This window comes from Paralichthys olivaceus, chromosome 9 (genome assembly GCF_024713975.1).
Source record: "Paralichthys olivaceus isolate ysfri-2021 chromosome 9, ASM2471397v2, whole genome shotgun sequence".
Taxonomy (NCBI): Eukaryota; Metazoa; Chordata; class Actinopteri; order Pleuronectiformes; family Paralichthyidae; genus Paralichthys; species Paralichthys olivaceus.
The window spans coordinates 2,633,086-2,651,586 of record NC_091101.1 but is presented as its reverse complement, the minus strand read 5'-3'; positions in this window follow the sequence as shown (position 1 = coordinate 2,651,586).

The following is an 18,501-nucleotide window of genomic DNA, read 5'->3' as shown; positions in this document are numbered from 1 at the left end:
ATGTGCCATTCCAAAACATGAATCCTCTTCTGATGAAGCCATTCATCAGTTGATTTGAAGGTATGCTTTGGGTCGTTGTTGTAGGTTTTTAGCAGAGCATTTAGGGTTTCGTGCCAAAATTAACCGGTGTTTGTTTCGAGCTGAAGAAAAACACCCCCAAACACAACACATTTCCCCTCATGCTTTTGGGAGACTTGATGTAGGTTTTCTTTGTAAGATAATGATTCAGTCTTGCCACTGTATCCCATAGCCCAGAACTTGCCAGAAAAACCTGCTGCTTCTTTAAAGTTGCTGTAGGCCTCTGGGCAGCCTCCCAGACCAGTTTTCTTCTAGTCTTTTCATATTGGAGTGATGTCCTGTTCTTAGTAATGTCACTCCACTTGTACTGTTCTCAATGGTACATCTTGTTTTTGTTTTTTTCAAGACAACCTGCAAAATTGGTCAATATCGACATTTCCTGGTCTTTTAAAATGGATTAAAAAGCATTCAGTGATATTAAATCTAATGCCTCTTTGTGGACCATGACTTTTGCTGAAAGATGCAACAAGTAAATGTCAAGAAAATCTTACTAGAACAGCTGAATTTATTTGTGGGTAATCAGATTCCCTTTAATTGATGGCAGGTCTGTGCTGACTGAGTTTGACTGTGATTAGTTAATTCTGAACACAGCCATATCCCAAATCATACAGGGGTCTGGACACTTATAGATATTTTACTTATACACCACAGTAATATAGTTTTTTAGTTTAAAGATATTCCCTAAAAGATTTCAGTTTGTTTTTTAATTGAATTGCACAGGCTACAGGTCACATTAAAGGTACATCACAACAACCTAACATTTTAACAGAGGTGTATAGACTTTTTGTATCCACTGTAGCACAATGCAAGTTTTACATCAGGATGTATACTACTGCTACTGCTAGTTCTACTACTTCTATGAGACGAGAATCTCGTCTCATGTAATGTATGTAGAATTCCACAAGGTGTCAGTGTTGAATCATCTCTGCAATGAGAAATGTCTGACTTAAAAGTTCAGTGACAATTTGTACGAGTGACTTCATAACCCCCAAGTTCTTACTGCACACGGAACCACAGTTTATATAGAATAAATGTTGAAGGTTAATGATCCCACTTGGATTAAAATGTTATTGGAGAACTATATATATACATATTCTGTATATAGTTCTGTGCTCAGTCATTCCTGGTTATACCAGTCTGATACATGTGTAATGTTGTTGATTGATACTCATCACCTGCATTAGTCAAGTGAGATAGATATACGTAGCTTTATAATATGATACTATACCAATTCTGTGAAAGGGGTAAACAAAGTTAAGAAAGAATAAACACAACAACAACTAGAAAAATTGAAGAATTTGTGTCTAAAGTGAAAGATAACTGGAGAGTATGGCAGGAAAAGAGACCTAGAATTGGGATGGGTGGGATTAAAGGTTAAATAAACTAATAATCAAAAATAGTTGGGTTTCTGTTATCCTGGTTACTAATGCTTCAAGCCAAATCTGAAAATTGATTGACTGACTATACTATACTTAATAAATAATATTTGCTAGGTACAAGCATGGATGTATATTAAGACCTTGATACCAGAAAAATGGTGTCCATTCAATTCTATAAGTATTGCTCACCTGGTGCATGAGACGAAACAGTTTGTAGCTTTTGAGGTTTTTTTTGTGTACATTCGGCCCACTGGATATGTGCAGTAGTGTTCCCATCATGCCTCTGTGCTATGAGAATGAGCAGAGCATGTTCCTGACCTGGCGCTGGCAAGACTTGGCAAGAAGTGGCAACGTAAAACGGCAATGACGATAATGTTCTGAAAAGTAAGACATTAAATGCTAAAGTCTTCGATAACGTAGTAAATTCATGTTGATCATTCATTCATTTGTCTACAGGCAGAGTGAGTCATTTATTTTGAAACTTTATTGTAGCCTAAAATAGCCATAAACCCTAATTGTAGTTTGAATTGTCTTCTGGGCATTTTTAATGAAGCGTGGATCACAGGACACATCAAGCTGGCAGACAAAGTCATTACTATCAGGCTTTGTAAGTCGGTTCTTACATTGTTGAAAACTGTATTCATATAGTACTTGTTTTTTGAAATGTCGTGCAGTGCTACAGACACACCTGTGTCTATGCTACATCCAGGGTGTCTCCTCTGCACACCTGCTCTGCCTCAGTCAACTCCTCTGCCTCCTCCGTATTCGAAGATCGACTCGACTCGACCACCACTTCTTCACCATCACAAAGCCTCAATGCCTCTGAACCGTTTTTATCAGTCTGAACTCATACCTGCCTGCCCACCTGACTGTATCCTGTTGTTTCTCTTTAATGGGAATCATCTATTCACCTCTGTCTGCCAGCCACACTAAGCCAACGCTCCTCCACCTCCATTTCCCTGTCACGACCCGACTAGCAGGCAGTATTCTTCCTCACTCTGCCTCTGGAACTAGACTCTCTGGATCCTGTTTCTGAGTTGATCAACCTTTGATCACTCTCTGTTGACTCTAACCCAGTGCCTTATTTGTCATGATGTTGTCAGATCTTGCACGAGTCGGTCAATATATAAAAACTGCTGAGCTGTCATTAAACACTACACCAAAAAATTGAAAACACCGTGGTCAAGGAATGTTGCTCATGGAGACATGTTTATTGGTCACAATAAAGTACTTTACACAGTTGATCATTGAGCTTCATTTAGCATCATCCTGTCTTTGGGCTGGGTCAGGCCACAGCACTTCATCCACATCACACGTTATATTTGCCCATGTCAGGCAAAGGGGGAAAAAACCCTAGTGTGCCGTACCCAGCCCTGACACATCTCCTCACCGATGTCATCACAGGCAAAGTTCCATGGCCTCAAGAAGTTTACTGTAAGCCTGGTGTAGGGCTGTCGCTCATACACCTTCCATCTCCAAGTGGACAAAAACTCCTCTGTTGCATTGAGGAAGGGAGAGTACAGTGGCAAGTAGAGGTTACTGTAATGATATTCTGATTCATATTGAACCATTCTCTGACTTGGACAGCGCGGTGAAAACTAACATTGTCCCAAATCATAACATAAATATGCCGCTCCATCATCTCATGTTCCTGCTGTTCATTTGCAGACAACACATCTCTAAGAGCACCGAGAAAGGTGAGAAGGTGCTGGGTGTTACAGTATATGGCCCCACAGTGGCACAATGGTGAAGAACACCCCAGTTGCTTTTAGCAGCACACAGTGTTATATTACCACCATCAGAAATTGCCTCTCTTGGTCTTCCTCTCCCTCGTCTTCCTCTGCCTCCTTCTTGTCCTCCACCTCTACCTCCTCTTACACGCACTCGTCCTCTGTGTCTCTGATCCATTGTTGTCATGAGCTTGCAGGACCAAACTGCTTGCACTCTGAAATTATATTGGTTGTCATGCTGTCATGACATGAAGAGAAACAAGTGTGATAAATTTTGAATCGTTGTGTTCAATGGATGACACGTGTGTTTCATTTGTGTTCATATTTTGCCACTGGTTTTACCATTATTTACCATTACAAGTGCATCACAGTGAGAACTGTGTTTTATTGCAAGAGAATGTGTTTAGAGTTTTGGAAAGGAAGGACTGAGATCTGCAAGTAGTGTTTTACTAGGTGAAGATAGTTTATGGTTTTGTCAAAATGATGCTCAATTCAGTGAATGAGTTTAGACAACTGAGCAATTGATTCACACAACAGGAATTAGTGTTTTAGCAATTCAGAAAAACTGTAAAGGTCCAGTGTGTAAGATTTAGGTGAAGGGAACTATTGGCAGAAATTGAATGTAGAATAATCCTCATGATGTTTTCTCTAGTTTATTTCATCTAAATTGTATGAATTGTAGTTTTCTTTACCCCAGAAGGGCCCTTTATATTTAAATACTTTATATTATCCTGTCTACGGAGGCCGCCATGTTTTTGACATTAATCCAGACTGGACAAACTAAACACCTTATGAGTTTTTATAAATTTGAAGCTACCACAGGTTCTTTTTCATGTTTGGAAGGAGAGGGTGAGGTGAGGGGTGTTCAGCTGCAACATGCAATTTCAACACTAGATATCACTAAATTCTACACACTGTACCTTTAAGTTACTCTTAAATAACACATTGTATACAACATGGTTAGAGTAAAAAATAGTGCTTGAAATCCAACACTTCTTTATTTGCTTGTTTATTTATTGTTTGCTCTTGCTGAGGGTTCAGGGCAGGGGATGTCACACCTTGTTATCCCTATGAGACAAGCTGTGATTTGTGAATATGGTCTATACTAATACATTTTGAGTGACTGATTGACTTGTGACTGTCTGCCAAACTTGACATCAGCCACATGCTGTTGATAACACACATGTAACATTACGTAACGTAAAGTAATGCAACCCAATGTAATGTAACATAGCCTAGCATAACATAGCATAAAATAACATAACATAGAAGAATACAACTGCTGGAATTAAAAATAACCAGCAATAATTTGTGTTCATTCCATGGTTATATTTAACATGATATTTTGTCTATATTTATTCATATGATGATTGATTTAATGCCTTATTCATCCGAACGGTTTTTTCTTTAGCCAGTTGTCACAGCCCCTTGGTAGCCACTTTGTGAGACCACCACATCATCAGTGTTGTGTTTTGCTCAGAGAGAAAGTTCATATTTAAGATTCAAACATAAAGTAACAAAAGATTTAAAACAGTAAGGTCAAAAAAGGAGAGGACATGTATCGTCTACACAGAGCCTTCTGTCTGTGTGCAGCGTGCTGCAGGATAAAGTACAGACGTGTGGAACTGACTATTGCTTTGTCAGCGACACAAACACTTTCAGCAAGCAAAATGCTGCATTATACAGAGAACAGGGAAGCAAAATCCAGCCACACCACTGACTTTGATTTTCAGCTGAGCTATTTGTTTCAGTCACACACACACAGTCTCTCTCTGCTGCTTCAGTCACACATGCACACACACACACACACACACACACACACACTTCTTTAGGAGGTGAGAACCTAGAAAGAGAGAGTTTTGATTGATTATTATTTGTGCGACAGAAACATCACATCCATAATTAGACTATTCGCACTGCAGGTACTTTAAGGATGACTCAAATATTTCGGGAAAACTTTGCACTGTATTGTTCCAGAGTCAGACAGAAGATAAATGAAGCACAGAGTCAGTTCAGGCAGAGCACTGAAGGTGAGATTGTGTTGACTGATTGGCTCCAGTGGTTTGCAGTATTGTCTACCATGACTGGCTTATTAAACATCCAATCATTGTCATTATCATCCATGCAGGTGTACACTGTGGGCAGTATAACCTGACACGCTCATGCTGCTGCGCCTCCCTAACCCTCCACAGCCTCCTTCTTATAAGATTTATGCTCATGTGTGGTGGATTAGCTCTAAAATAATCTGTGGTAGGCAAATAGTGGTGTGTGGGTCAAATATGTGTCGTGTTTTTATTTATATTTTTTATTTTTTATTTATATATACATATTGCACCAAATTCGACACTGCACTTCCCAGAGAAGCTGATATAAATGAAAGATTATGCAATTAACATACAGAAAGACAGACGTTTCTGGAATTAGGAGGTAAATGATATTTTCATGACGGGGTGTCAAATTTATGAAGTGAATGGGTTATCGAGAGAGAGAGAGAAAGAGAGAGAGAAAGTGCTGCAAGCTATAAACAGCTGCTTCTATGACACATCCCCCCTTAGAGAAAGTGAGAGGAGCAGATGAGTTTGGCAGAGCAGATATGAGTAGCCCAAATGATATAATAATAATCAATAAGTAATATGTATATAATTAATGTTACTGCATCCATTGAAAAGTACAGGAATGACCAGGAGGCAGTGAATTATTTACATGAAATCAAACAAAAAATATTTTATTGTGTTTTATTAGATTTTGCTGATAATATTGTTAAGGAAATGTTCATCTTTTTGTACAGTTGGAATTAAAAAAATATGACAAACAAACATATAGAGCAGCTGCTGTATATTTTTGTTTTATTTGAACAGAGCCTTCATATCCTCTTTTAAAAATCTTGAAACTAAGCTAAGCTAACTGGCTGGAGCTTCTTATTAACCAGGCTGATATGAAAAGTGGTATCAGTCTGAACATCTAACCCTCTGCCGGAAAGATAATGAATGCATTTTCAAAAAATAGGTCAAACTATTATTGCAATCGTGTCTATGTATTTCAATGTTAAGATTCTGAATCTATTATAACAGCATGCAGTTGATACTTGAACTGAGGTAAATAATCTGAATATTTCATCTATTATTGGTTTACAGACAGTTATATGCTCTTTACCCAATTTACATGGAGACTGAAAGGTAAAATTGAAAAGTACTGTCTGTCACTTCCTGTAAAACTTACAGCAGGCAACATGCAAACCACTAAAAGTTCTTCATATGCACACACACTGATCAAATGTTTGACTTGTCTGGGCTGTCTGTCTGCAGTGACCGTGTGAGGTGAGACAGACAGTGCTATCTGAGTGTCTGCACTGAGAGGGGAAAGTCTCCCGCTGTTCATTCAGTTCCCCGTCACATCTGCACATCAAGGCCCAGCCCGCTCCTGCAGCCTGGCTTCAGCTGGTAAAAAACTCTGTGTACCCGTGTCTCAAATGTTTTATTCAGTAACAACCGTCTGTGCTCTGCGGTTTGTGTACGTTTGTACTGTGTGTTTTTCCAGCCTTGTGAGACGACATTTTGGACACAACTTAAATCTTTGCAGGGTTGAGCTCATAATCAGGACTCAGGTTTAGAGTTGGGACAAGAGGAAAGTACTATCTTCTAACTGGAGCAGTCATAATAAAACCAACGGACACACAAACTATAAATACACTCATTGATTCATAGTTTGCATTGAAACTAAAACATCATAGCAAGAATCATGCCATGGAGTGTTGGACGGATCTGTGCATGGTCAGAAGAAGTCAAGAGAGTCATACAAAAGTCTTAATCCGAAATAAATGAAGTACAATGATTTGGTTATTGTGCCAGATAGAATTATTAGACCATTAAAACTGTTCTCTGATCTTCTGAAACTCAGCACAGTTTAGTGACTTTCTGGAAGACAGACATTCTGCTCTAAAACACTTGTGCTGGATTGCCCACAAAGCAAAGCTGTCCAGTTTGGTCTAACGGTCAAACTAAATGCAACATTTAACCACAGTATTCTTAAAACAGGATGATATCATGTCTCACATACCTGTTACTCTCATATGAGCTACTACATATTAACACATGACCAAAGGTTCTCTGATCATCTGATGATGATGAGATGCAGTCGACAGCTCTAGAAAAATCTAGTGACTGGACCTGAAGAGTTTTGTCACACTAACAAAAGAATGAATCGTGTTATGTTATCCTGACTTTAATTGCCTAGTTCACCGGGGAGATTTATTAAGAAACGTCTTTTTTCTATGTTTGCCTCAGCCAATAAATCGTGCCACTTTTAGAACGGCTGCAGTTCAAGAAGTAAATTTCCAATTCAGCCACACAATGACCATAAAACATTTCATTCAGAACCAGAAAAAAAAAGCAAACAGTACAAGACTGTGTATGCATTTATTTTAAAAGTGAAGAAACCATGCATCCCATTAACAAGTGGGAATAATTCCTTTCCAAAAACTTCCAGTGTGTTTTTCCTTGAATTGAATCTTGTTGTTAATATGGTGTTACAATATAATCTAGTTATCTGGGCTGTTGGCTGTGCACTGACAGTTATAATAAAGTTCTCAGTCGACAACAGAATGACACATCCTGAGAAAAGATGTTTTCAATTCATACACAGGAAACATATTATCATCCGTTACTCACAGAAATAACAACAGAACAGATTTGATTGAAAATGAAAAAGAAACAAAAAAGACTGTAATGTTAAAATAATATGATAATGTGAGGAATATACAGGGAGAAAAAATGATTGTGTCCATTCCACAATAGGGGGCTTGAAATGATTTTTATATTTGTATTAAATTGTGATGCCAAAAACATTTGTTTCTGTTCAATTTGGTAAATACTGTTATTTTGTTGATGTGTTCTGAGGTCTCTATGTTTTTCCCTATTAATGTGTTTTTTTTCTCACTCTTGTTGAGGGTCAATGACAGAGGATGTCACACACATGACTTGTGGTAAATCTACCTTGGATGGTTACAATATTATGGCTGATAATCAAACCCCTCTTTTCTGAAAATGAATGAGATTTTTACATCTGGATCCACACTGTTGAGCTCTATAGATGCCCCGCACTGCAGCTGCATTATGGCACGAACTAACTTCTCAAGGCTACATGCAAACAAAGGTTGTGTCCAAAATTCCTCACTTATCACTATATTGTCCACTATAGCGAATTTGCCATCTTTTTGTCCTGTCCGAACGTTAAGTGAAATTTTTTGTATCCTATATAGTGACTTATTGTTTATCCACAATGCATTGTGAAAAGTAATGTACAACCAATGGTCACTAACCGAGCACCATATACCAGCATGCATTGCACTTGCAGCGGAGAGATGACACGAGAGAGGGCAGCAGGAACAGCCCGACCTGTTGTACACATGTAAACATTGTTTACTGCACCAAGTTCATTTCTAAATTAACATTGCCATTCAACGAGTTTGTTTTTATATAAAAGTATTAATACTAAGTGTAAAAAAGAAACGGGTTGTTGTACGTCATAATCCTGCGACAATGACGTAAATACAGGCGCAGAGAAAAACGACGAGTTGATTTTAAAGCTTTTTTTTTTCTGTTGCTAATGAGCTCACGACATAGTTTTCATTTTATGTGTCATTTTCATAATATTGACAAACAGATCTGCATGATGTGTTGCAGATACCCATATTACACTTCTCTGGTCTACCTGCAGGGAGCTATACTTGTATCTTTGATAACCTTGGCCTTATCGTGGAAAGTAAATAATCAGTGAGGGTGAAATAAGGAATAATATAACTTATGGTATATCGAGGAAAGGTTTATGTATCAATTTTAGGCCTGTGCAAGTCTCAAGTCTCGACACTACTTCTTCTGCCCCAAAACACAGTATCTTGTGTTGGCCTCCTGTAATTGTGGAGTCATTAAAAAAAACACTTAACTCGCTGTTAATGTTAAGTGAAGCAGATTCAGACTCAGATTTTAAATTGTGCCTAATAGTTGCCTCGCTGCTATTTTTTTTTTACAGTTGAGCCTTTTTACATTAGCAGTCGCAGCAAATATCTTTCGGCACGGAGAAGGAAATAAATGTCTTTGATATCACGAGGAGCACATACACATTCATGTGGCCTTGAAGAGCCATAAGTGGAAACACTGAAATAAAACTGCCCCAAGGGAGCACTTCTGTGCAGCATGTACGCCTCAACTGATCAGTGCTCGTGTTCATATGTTACACTGTTGAAATCGCAAATGGGCTTGTACATGTTGTGAGAGGCTGCTTGAGAATTATGGGAATATAACTGTAACCCCTGTTTGATGAACAAGTAAAAATGTTTCCTCCAGCTCAAGATCATCTCTGAAACTAGCTCATTTTAAACAACTGTTGATTTACACAAAGATTCACATACATACACAAACTGGAACACGCTTTACTCAGGTAACAGCCAGCGCTTCCCCAAAAATGGTGCATCTCGACTTTTAAATTTCACTGGTCACTGTTAAAGGTCCAGTGTGTAAGATTTAGGTGAAAGGCAGAAATGTAATGTAGAATAATCCTCATGATGTTTTCACTAGTTCATTGTAGTTTTCTTTACCCCAGAAAAGGCCCTTTATATTTAAATACTTTATATTTACATGGAGGGGACCCTCTCTACGGAGGCCGCCATGTTTTTTACATTAGTCCAGACTGAACAAACTAAACACCTTTTGAGTTTTTATGATAACTGAAGCTACCACAGTTTATTTTTCATGTTTGAAAGGAGAGGGTGAGGTGAGGGGTGTTCAGCTGCAACATGCAATTTCAAAACTAGATATCACTAAATTCTACACACTGAACCTTTAAGGCCTTAAACTCACTCATTCCAACACCTCCATGTCTTACGGACCTGGTATGTGACCTCTCAACCATTAAGATTCACAGATGGAGCACTGCTGGTCACTCCCAGATCACAGATGAACTGCTGTCAGACATGCACTGAACTCCAGAAATTCTCTGCACTTTCTCGGCAGGAGGTGAATGTGCGAATGCTAATGTCCGAGTCAGAGCCTCCGGAATCTGATGTGAGAACACAGCAGTCAAGACGCAAAAACAAATATCTCCTGGTGAAAAAGTGGAGCCCTACACGTAGAAGACACTGATAAGAGCTGATGACGGTGTGAATGTGCTGCATGTGTGAACAGAACCACTGTGTGTGAAAGGTAAAATGCGGGTAAAGTACAGACCCAATTCTCTGGGCTTTATCTGCAGCTCATGACTGAAGATGTCTTTTGTGACATCAGGGTTTTGCTGCAAGAGAGTCCACACTGTGGAACACAGCCTACTGAATTCAGACACACCAAATCTGTAGCTTGATTTAAATCCCTTCTTAGGAGAGATTGGGTGGCTCTTATGCTCTATGCTGCTGGTAGTTGTGTGACTTGGCCAGGTAATGAGAGATGTCTGAAGACGGATGAGTAGCTTATTAGCTTAAAGTTTCCCACATGTAATCCTCAATATGTTAATGTCACATGTGTACAGTTGTTTGGATACACAAAGTGTCCTCATGCCCTGACGTGTCAGTAATAACTGACATGTAAAGACTGTATGTACGAGATGTATTTCATCAGAATGTTCAAACACCCTGGTGCTGTACAAAACAAAAACAGCAACACATTAAGGTGTGCAGTAGGCTATTTGAACGGAGACACCCAGTAGTTATTGAATTATTTGATTTTATTGATTATTTGATTTTTAATTTTTAATTTTTTTTGTTGATGTATATGCCTATTGATACTTTTACTTAAACAAAGGGCCTGGATACGTCTTTAAACAAAATGTAATCAAAACAGCACGAAGGACAGAATGAAGAGGTCGGCTCAGTGTGTGAGTGTGAGGATGTAGCATTGATGCTGCTTGGAAGGTTTACAGAAACACACGCACACATGCACACACACACACACACACACACACACTGCCACCACCCTCCTTTCATTTAGGGGAGGATTGGGGAACTGAGGGAGCAGGTTAGTAAGAAATTAAACGACACAAAATACTGATTTCTTTTATGGATTTTTTTAAAGTAATGCATTTAGTGAATGAGGTGGTTCACTTGGTTTATTGTGGCAAAAAACTGAGAGAGAGATGCAAGGTTGGAGATGAGAAGGAAGAGGAGGCAGAAGGGAGGAAGAGGGTGGGTTCATCCATGAGACAAGGAATGGTGTTTGAGTGAGGTGATGGCGAGAGGAACCTAGATGCGAAAGATAGCCGAGAAAAACAAAAGGAGAAGGAGGGGGGAAGAGGACAAGGTTTGTCACGGACGATACTGAGTTGGGAATACAGTGCTTCCTCCTGCCATGTCTGTCTCGTTGTTGTTGTGTTCCCAGCAGGGGACTTTATCTTAAATATCTGGGATCTAAGTGAATTACTGTAGCCTATCTCCACCCAGCAGATAAGCAGCCCAGGCCACTTTTAGGACAATCAGATCTGCATCAAGGTCTCAGGGCATTTTTATTGACCATCTGAGGGTCCCTACGGAGTTAATATAGAGGTTAGATTTACACGGCAGTGTATGTGTGTGTGAGTGTTTGTGGGGTATTTAATTCCTGCCCTTTTCATGTTGTTGCTAAGTTACTCTGCTACACGCCATTGTGTGTCAACCTTGTTATTTCCCACAAGAGGGGCTGTGTGAGTGTGGTGTGGTTGATGAGTGGATGTAAGCTCCTTGGTAGTGGATGTCCCAGTGAATGTGTTTCTGGGCTTGTTTCTTTGGCCTTGGTGCCTCACAGAGCAGAGGCCTGATACCTATAGCTGCTTTGCAAAGTCATTCAAATTAGTTTTACTGTGCTGGCTGTTTACTTCTGACTTTTTATTAAAGTGGTGAACTTTCTTTAAGAACCATTTTTAAGTGTCTCCCTCTTTAATGTGATTTTATTTCATCACATATTCAATCATTGAGGTTATTCTTAGTGTTGCCATCTTTGAAAGGCACAGTGCATAGAGTTCTGGTTTTATTTACCCACTTTTTGAGATATCCTCTGAGACTCCTGCCTCCATGTCTGTACAAGAGGATTTAATAAAGTTAGACTTGTGCTATTGAAAGTAATGAAAATGAATCAACAGAACCTTGGTTTTCATCTTTTGACTGAACCTACTTTTTTACCAAATAAATAGTCCCTGCAGTGAAAGCAGTGTGTATGGTTGATCATCACCAGCAACAGAAACAATGGGCCTCATTCACCAACCATTCTTAAAGGGTTAGGTCACCCAAAAATATAATAGAACAAAAATACCCGTGCTAATAGATGCAGTGTATGAATGTGTGTTCATTTCTTTAGCTGATGCTTTTATCCAAAGCGACTTACTGACGTTACAAAATATAACAAACTCTTTACAGTTTGAGTCTGGTGCAGCACCATCTTTAGATTTTTGTTCAATCATTCCTGGCTTCTTAAATGCTCTTTTCAGTTTCTATGATTTCTGTGTTTGTCTCATGCCCATGTATGGGCACTGGTGGGGCGTTTACCTATGCTAATTGGGAAAAACTGGCACGAGATTTCATTTTACGAACACTAGCACCACAACTGACATTCAATTCACCTCCAGGAGAGAGAAACCACAGAGACACAATATAAGCATTAATATCGATAGAGCTAGGGGCATCTTTTATTAAGCCTTTAATGTGTCCAGATGCAAATACATACTGCTGCTGCAGATTATGCCAAATATATAAGTCAGTGCAGGTCTACAGTTAACACATCTGGGCCCAGAAGCTGAAGTTTATTTATGCAACCCCTAACAGCTTTCACTACATTGTCTGTTGATAATGGTAAATATATCTGATTTATCATGGAACTGGTTTAAAACTAAAACATTCTTTGTTGAAGTCAGCTTGGACAGATCTGTGGTCTAAATATAAATCAGGAGCCACAGTTTGTTCTAAGTGTGATCCGACCAACTGGAGGGTAAGATAACAACACAGTCCACCTCTGCCTGGTCCCCTGGACCACTTACTATTCCTGCCTAAACTACAGATAATTGCAAAAAATGGTCAGAGGTGTGAGTTCTAGGTCAAATGTACGATAATTTATTTAACACAAGTCAGATTTACACAATACATGTTTAGCAGCAACCAACATGTTCAATAAAACAATGTGCACTCAAGTTAAAAGGCAGGAAAGAGTAAGACATTTATTAAAACAATACAGTAAAAAAGGATAAAGATAACACAAGCTCCCCTGCACCTGCATACACACACACACACACACACACACACACTGCAAACCAACCTCCCCAGTGCACCCCAACACCAACCAACATCTGCACCTCAGCCGCACAGTCTGGATAAACACTGGAATAAAACAAATGAAGCATAAAGCATGCACAAAAACAAAAATTTAGTTGGTTTGCTTGCAAGTAACTAACAAAAAGGCAATGAAGCAAAATAAAACAAAAAGGTACACACAAATTAATTTGAGGTAAAATAAATTGACATGATGCAAATTAAAAAGAAAGAAAACAAAGCAGAAATGAAATAAAACACCTAACTGCCATAGATGGACTTTACCTGGCGGCTCGACTGCCAAACCTCACATAGCACTCATACACCAACAACCAAAACCGAGTACCTGGTTTGTGTGTATCACTGTGTATTTAGAGCGGGGAAGATTAGCTTGAGCAATTAGCTAAGCTTGAAGGGAGGAAGTGACGTTGTGGAAGTGACTGGCCCAGTAAATGAGGGGAGGATTCTAGGCTTGGCGTAATTCTTGTAGATCTACAATATAAAGACATTTACCTTTATTATGAGCTAAAAATAATATTCAGACAACTTTTCATTAGTCACGTGAGCTTTAATGAGACCCTTAAAGCTTGTTTGTCTTTTATTAGCTCTGATAGTTCCGGGGGCTGCGTGGCAACAGCTGTTACCCGGCTATTCTCCACATTCAGCCTTTTCCACTGCTCGGTTTTGACGAGAGTCTAGGCTGAGAAGGTCACTTGACACATATAAGTAGATCCAACAGGCAAACGTTCATTAAAAGTATTATTCAGGATATTTCTGTTCAACATCACAAAAACACGTGCCATGTTTAACAAATGGCCAGATCCATTGGATTTTCATGCCGTCTCGTAGGGAGGCAGCTTTTAACTGGAATGAGTTACTCATCCAACAGTTGTCCTGACTCTCCTTAAATATAATTAAAGTACTGTTTGAAATGAGTGTCAAGATTGGACATATTTGTATTTTCACCACAAGATGTGCAAGTGGCAGCGGGAAACAGCTCACAACTCCATCCGCACCTTCCAGTGGAATCCATGCACTTGGTCAAACATGTTATAGAAATGAGCAATATTCCAGATGTGCAAAGCCACGGTGTGTCCTCCAACACTGATGGTGTTTCAGCAAATCACCTCAATGTGAAGTTCAACCAGTTTCCGTATATTTCCGGAGATGCTGCTATGACAGTAGCTGCTCATGGTCATGACAAATGTTTTGAAACAATCTGTGATCGATCGGGCTGGACTGAATAAAATGAATCACCTCAACTGCATCATTCATAAAAACACTTAACTCATTCCTCTGCTGTGAGGTGAATTATACAGTACATATATGTTATGTCAGTATTTCCCCTTTTCCCACACTCAAGTAGCACATGCACTTTGCGCATAATTGCTACTGTGCCATCCGAACAAATGTGACTGCAGGATTTCAACTCCAGATTGTATCTTTGAACAGGTGGCCGACAACCTGAAAATGTTCTCACCATTTGTATTTCCTCTAAACTTTTGACAAATCAAAATATGGTCATTTATGTGTGACACATCTTTGTAACTCAAGACAACTCGCAACGGGCAGGAGTTCAGTCTGCCCTCTAACTGACATCTGACATGTTATAATACTTTAAGTGAACTGACTGGCATCACTTGCTCAACAATATGAATGGACATCATTGATCTGAAGAGAAACTGTACTTTCGCCAAGCTGGTTATGTTTTCATCTGCTCTGTTTGTTTGTTAGTTAGTGAGCAGGATATCCGATATCCACAAAATGGATTATGGAGGGGCAGGGCATGACCCAGGGAAGCAACCATTACATTTTGGTGCAGATCCGGATAATGGGGCAGATCCAGAGAATCATTTTTTCATTCTCTTTAACATTGTGTTTTTCAACATTTTCAATGATTTCTCAGAGAATTACTGAGCAGATTACCAGGAAACATAACGGGTGGGTGGTATTGGTCAGGGAAGAATGCATTAAATGTATATATACATATAGATATAGAAGATTCCCTGTGTTTGGTGCTGTAGTGCTGCTGCAGATAGCTACACTGAAACAATGAAAGCTGTGGTTCTAATAAATACAGGTCAAAGTCTTACTCCTGATTTGTTCAAACAGCCTTTGCATATTTGATGTAAACATTTCTTTTAAATGTCTGTTTGGATGGGACATTGTGTGTTTTTAATGTACATGCAGGTAAAGACTAATATCTGCACAAATTCTACACATTTCAACATTCAGCATAAACCAGCTAGTTTATTGTTAGGTGTAGAAGCTATTTATACGGTGAAACACTTATTGGAATGATGATGTGGGTTACATAAGTTATTAAAATGTTTGTTATTAATATTTTTTATTAGTTTGTCTACAAGTTGATGAATTAAAACACGCAATAACATTCTCCTCCATCCAACAATATGTTATATGTCACACAGTTGAATTGTGACTTAACTATACAAACAAATATATATATACATATATTTGTGTGTGTGTGTGTGTGCAATATTGTGGTTGTGTTAGTCTCAACAAAGTTTTGACAGCTTTCAGACAATGATCCACACACACTTGTATCACACCCCACTGAATGAGTTAGGACCCTTATCTTGTTAGTCACAAACTTCCTGCCTCGGGCATCAACAGTATGGCTCTTAAATCAACTGACATAAATAATATGTGCTTAAGTGTGATAGAAGGTCCTGATCAGGTAGTGACAGAGCTGTCATGTCTGCAGGTGATCTAACTGTCTCTCACACTGAGAAAAACCTTCTCCGTCAACAAGAAGTGTGTGTTCTCTCATACAATGTCATATTCTTTGTGTGTGTGTGTGTGTGCGTAGGTGTGTGTGTGTGTGTGTGTGCATATGCGCCTGTGTGTGGTTTAGCCATTGCTCATGTTGTAGGGACCTAAATCTATTCACACAGTCTCCAGGAAATTAATGTAAATCAATGTAATATCACCTGAAGGCAAGGAATCACAACTAGTTGTGTGTTTGTGGGTCTGAAGTTTTGCTGGTTAGTTAATTATCATCATCAAGAGCACCGCAGTGTATTTTCCACTGGCAGGATGTGAAAAGTTTCCTGAGTGTCTCGTGTTGTCATCCTCAGAGTCAAATTAGTTTGTGAAAATCTGTCAGTCTTTTAGTGTGTCAGCTGCTTAGCGACGGCAGATCCTGTGCCGCCGGGCCTTGTTTGACACACACATACACACACACACCCTTGTGCAATCAGACACACACACACACACACACACACACACACCCTTGTGCAAACAGACACACAGACCAAAACTGTCAAACACACGCACACACTCCCATGTACGCACTTTAGCTTGCACATGTACATGCTTATACTGCATGCTCATTGCCTCCCATTTTCTCTCTGTCCACACACACACACACACACACACACACACACACACACACACACACACACACACACACACACACACACACACTCAAATACAAACACAGCTGTGCTCTCCATCTTCCTCTCCTAAACATCAGTGGGGGTGATCTGTCTTCCCCAGTCTCACCTGAGGGTGAGCTCCGAGCGTCTGCAATCTGTCAGCTGTCACTCTCCATCACTTTTCAATCTTCATTCCCCACCGATACACACGATCCAGAGCCTGGCTGCAAAAACTCTTTAAAGACTTTGAAACAACTTGAGTCATTTGACTGCAGTTCAACAGCTGCTCAGTGATGAAGAGACCTTGATGTTGGGATGGCCTGTCCATGGTCCGTGTATCTTTTGGTCATGAGGTTTTCCGTTCAGAAATGGATATCACAAAACAAAAAGAGTCTGAGTATCATTTGCTCTTTTCATATTCAAATAGAAAAACTAAATTGGAAAATTAAAAAACAAGTAATAATTAATAATGATTAATTATTCATTTATGAATCTGATTCCAAAAAACAAGTAATGGTTTGTTTTTTGTAGTTTGGATTTTATGCTTAGTTTAAAAATAAGAAATGAAAAAAACGGATAAAGGGTCGACCTTGATTTTGATATTGAATTTGCATGTGGATGTAAAATGATTAGTTGATTAACAAATGACTGAGCAGAGAAGGCTGAGTCTGTGGAGACAATAATGAGGTAGAGACAAATATTTGCCTCGACTCACACCTCCCTCACCTGCACTGTTTAAGAGTCATAGCCAAGGTGAAGGTTATTGGATTAGTCCACAACCATGTATTTGTAACCTAGGTTTTCACCATAGACTTCTCTCATTGTACAAAAATGAAATCAAAATCTGTCACTGAAACAGTCAATTAAGATGAAAGGTTGACCAGCAGTGATATCCAAGCCATTTCCAAACTCTTACTGACACAAAAGGACAACTGCTGTGCTGTGATTTCAGTTATAGAGACAAGTAAGATGTCAATTCAATTCTATGTCATTTATTAGGTGTATGAGGAGGATAAGCTTGACCTTGTGCTTGCAGGTCACTGCTGTTGTCTACAGAAAGTAGATATGGGAGAAAACATTTAGTTGAAAAATTGTGATATTAGCTATATGGACTTGAGTCTAGCATCAAGCAACAAAGGTGCTAAGTTTGCAATGCTGTCTGAAAATGTTCCAATCATGTAATAGAAATGCTGGCCGACCAATGAGGAAGTGTCGTCACTCAGTCATTGGAAGTTTTCAGTCTGGTTTTATAAAAACAGGAGAAAAAAACAATTCTTCATGAATGATTTATGATTAATTTACTTTTAGATCTAAAATGCACATCATCTAAATCAGACTCACGAATACCCTTAATTATAACCACATGATTGCTGGCCAGGTTTTGTTCAAAATATGTTGTCATACAGAGGGAATATTTTATTTTTGGAACAGAACAACATTGTTATATTTTTTAAATATTTCTCTACCTTTATACATTTTAAACACTTTGGTTTGATAATCCGAGATGAGATATTATTTAAAATGCCCAATGCTCCTCGGGAGGAGACAGTCAGTCTGCAATATAAAACGTTTACATATTCGGCTCACAGGGCAAAGGCTACAGATGAACCCCACAGGTTCTTTCTTCCAGCCTGTTTACAGACAAACCCTCTCGTTCATGC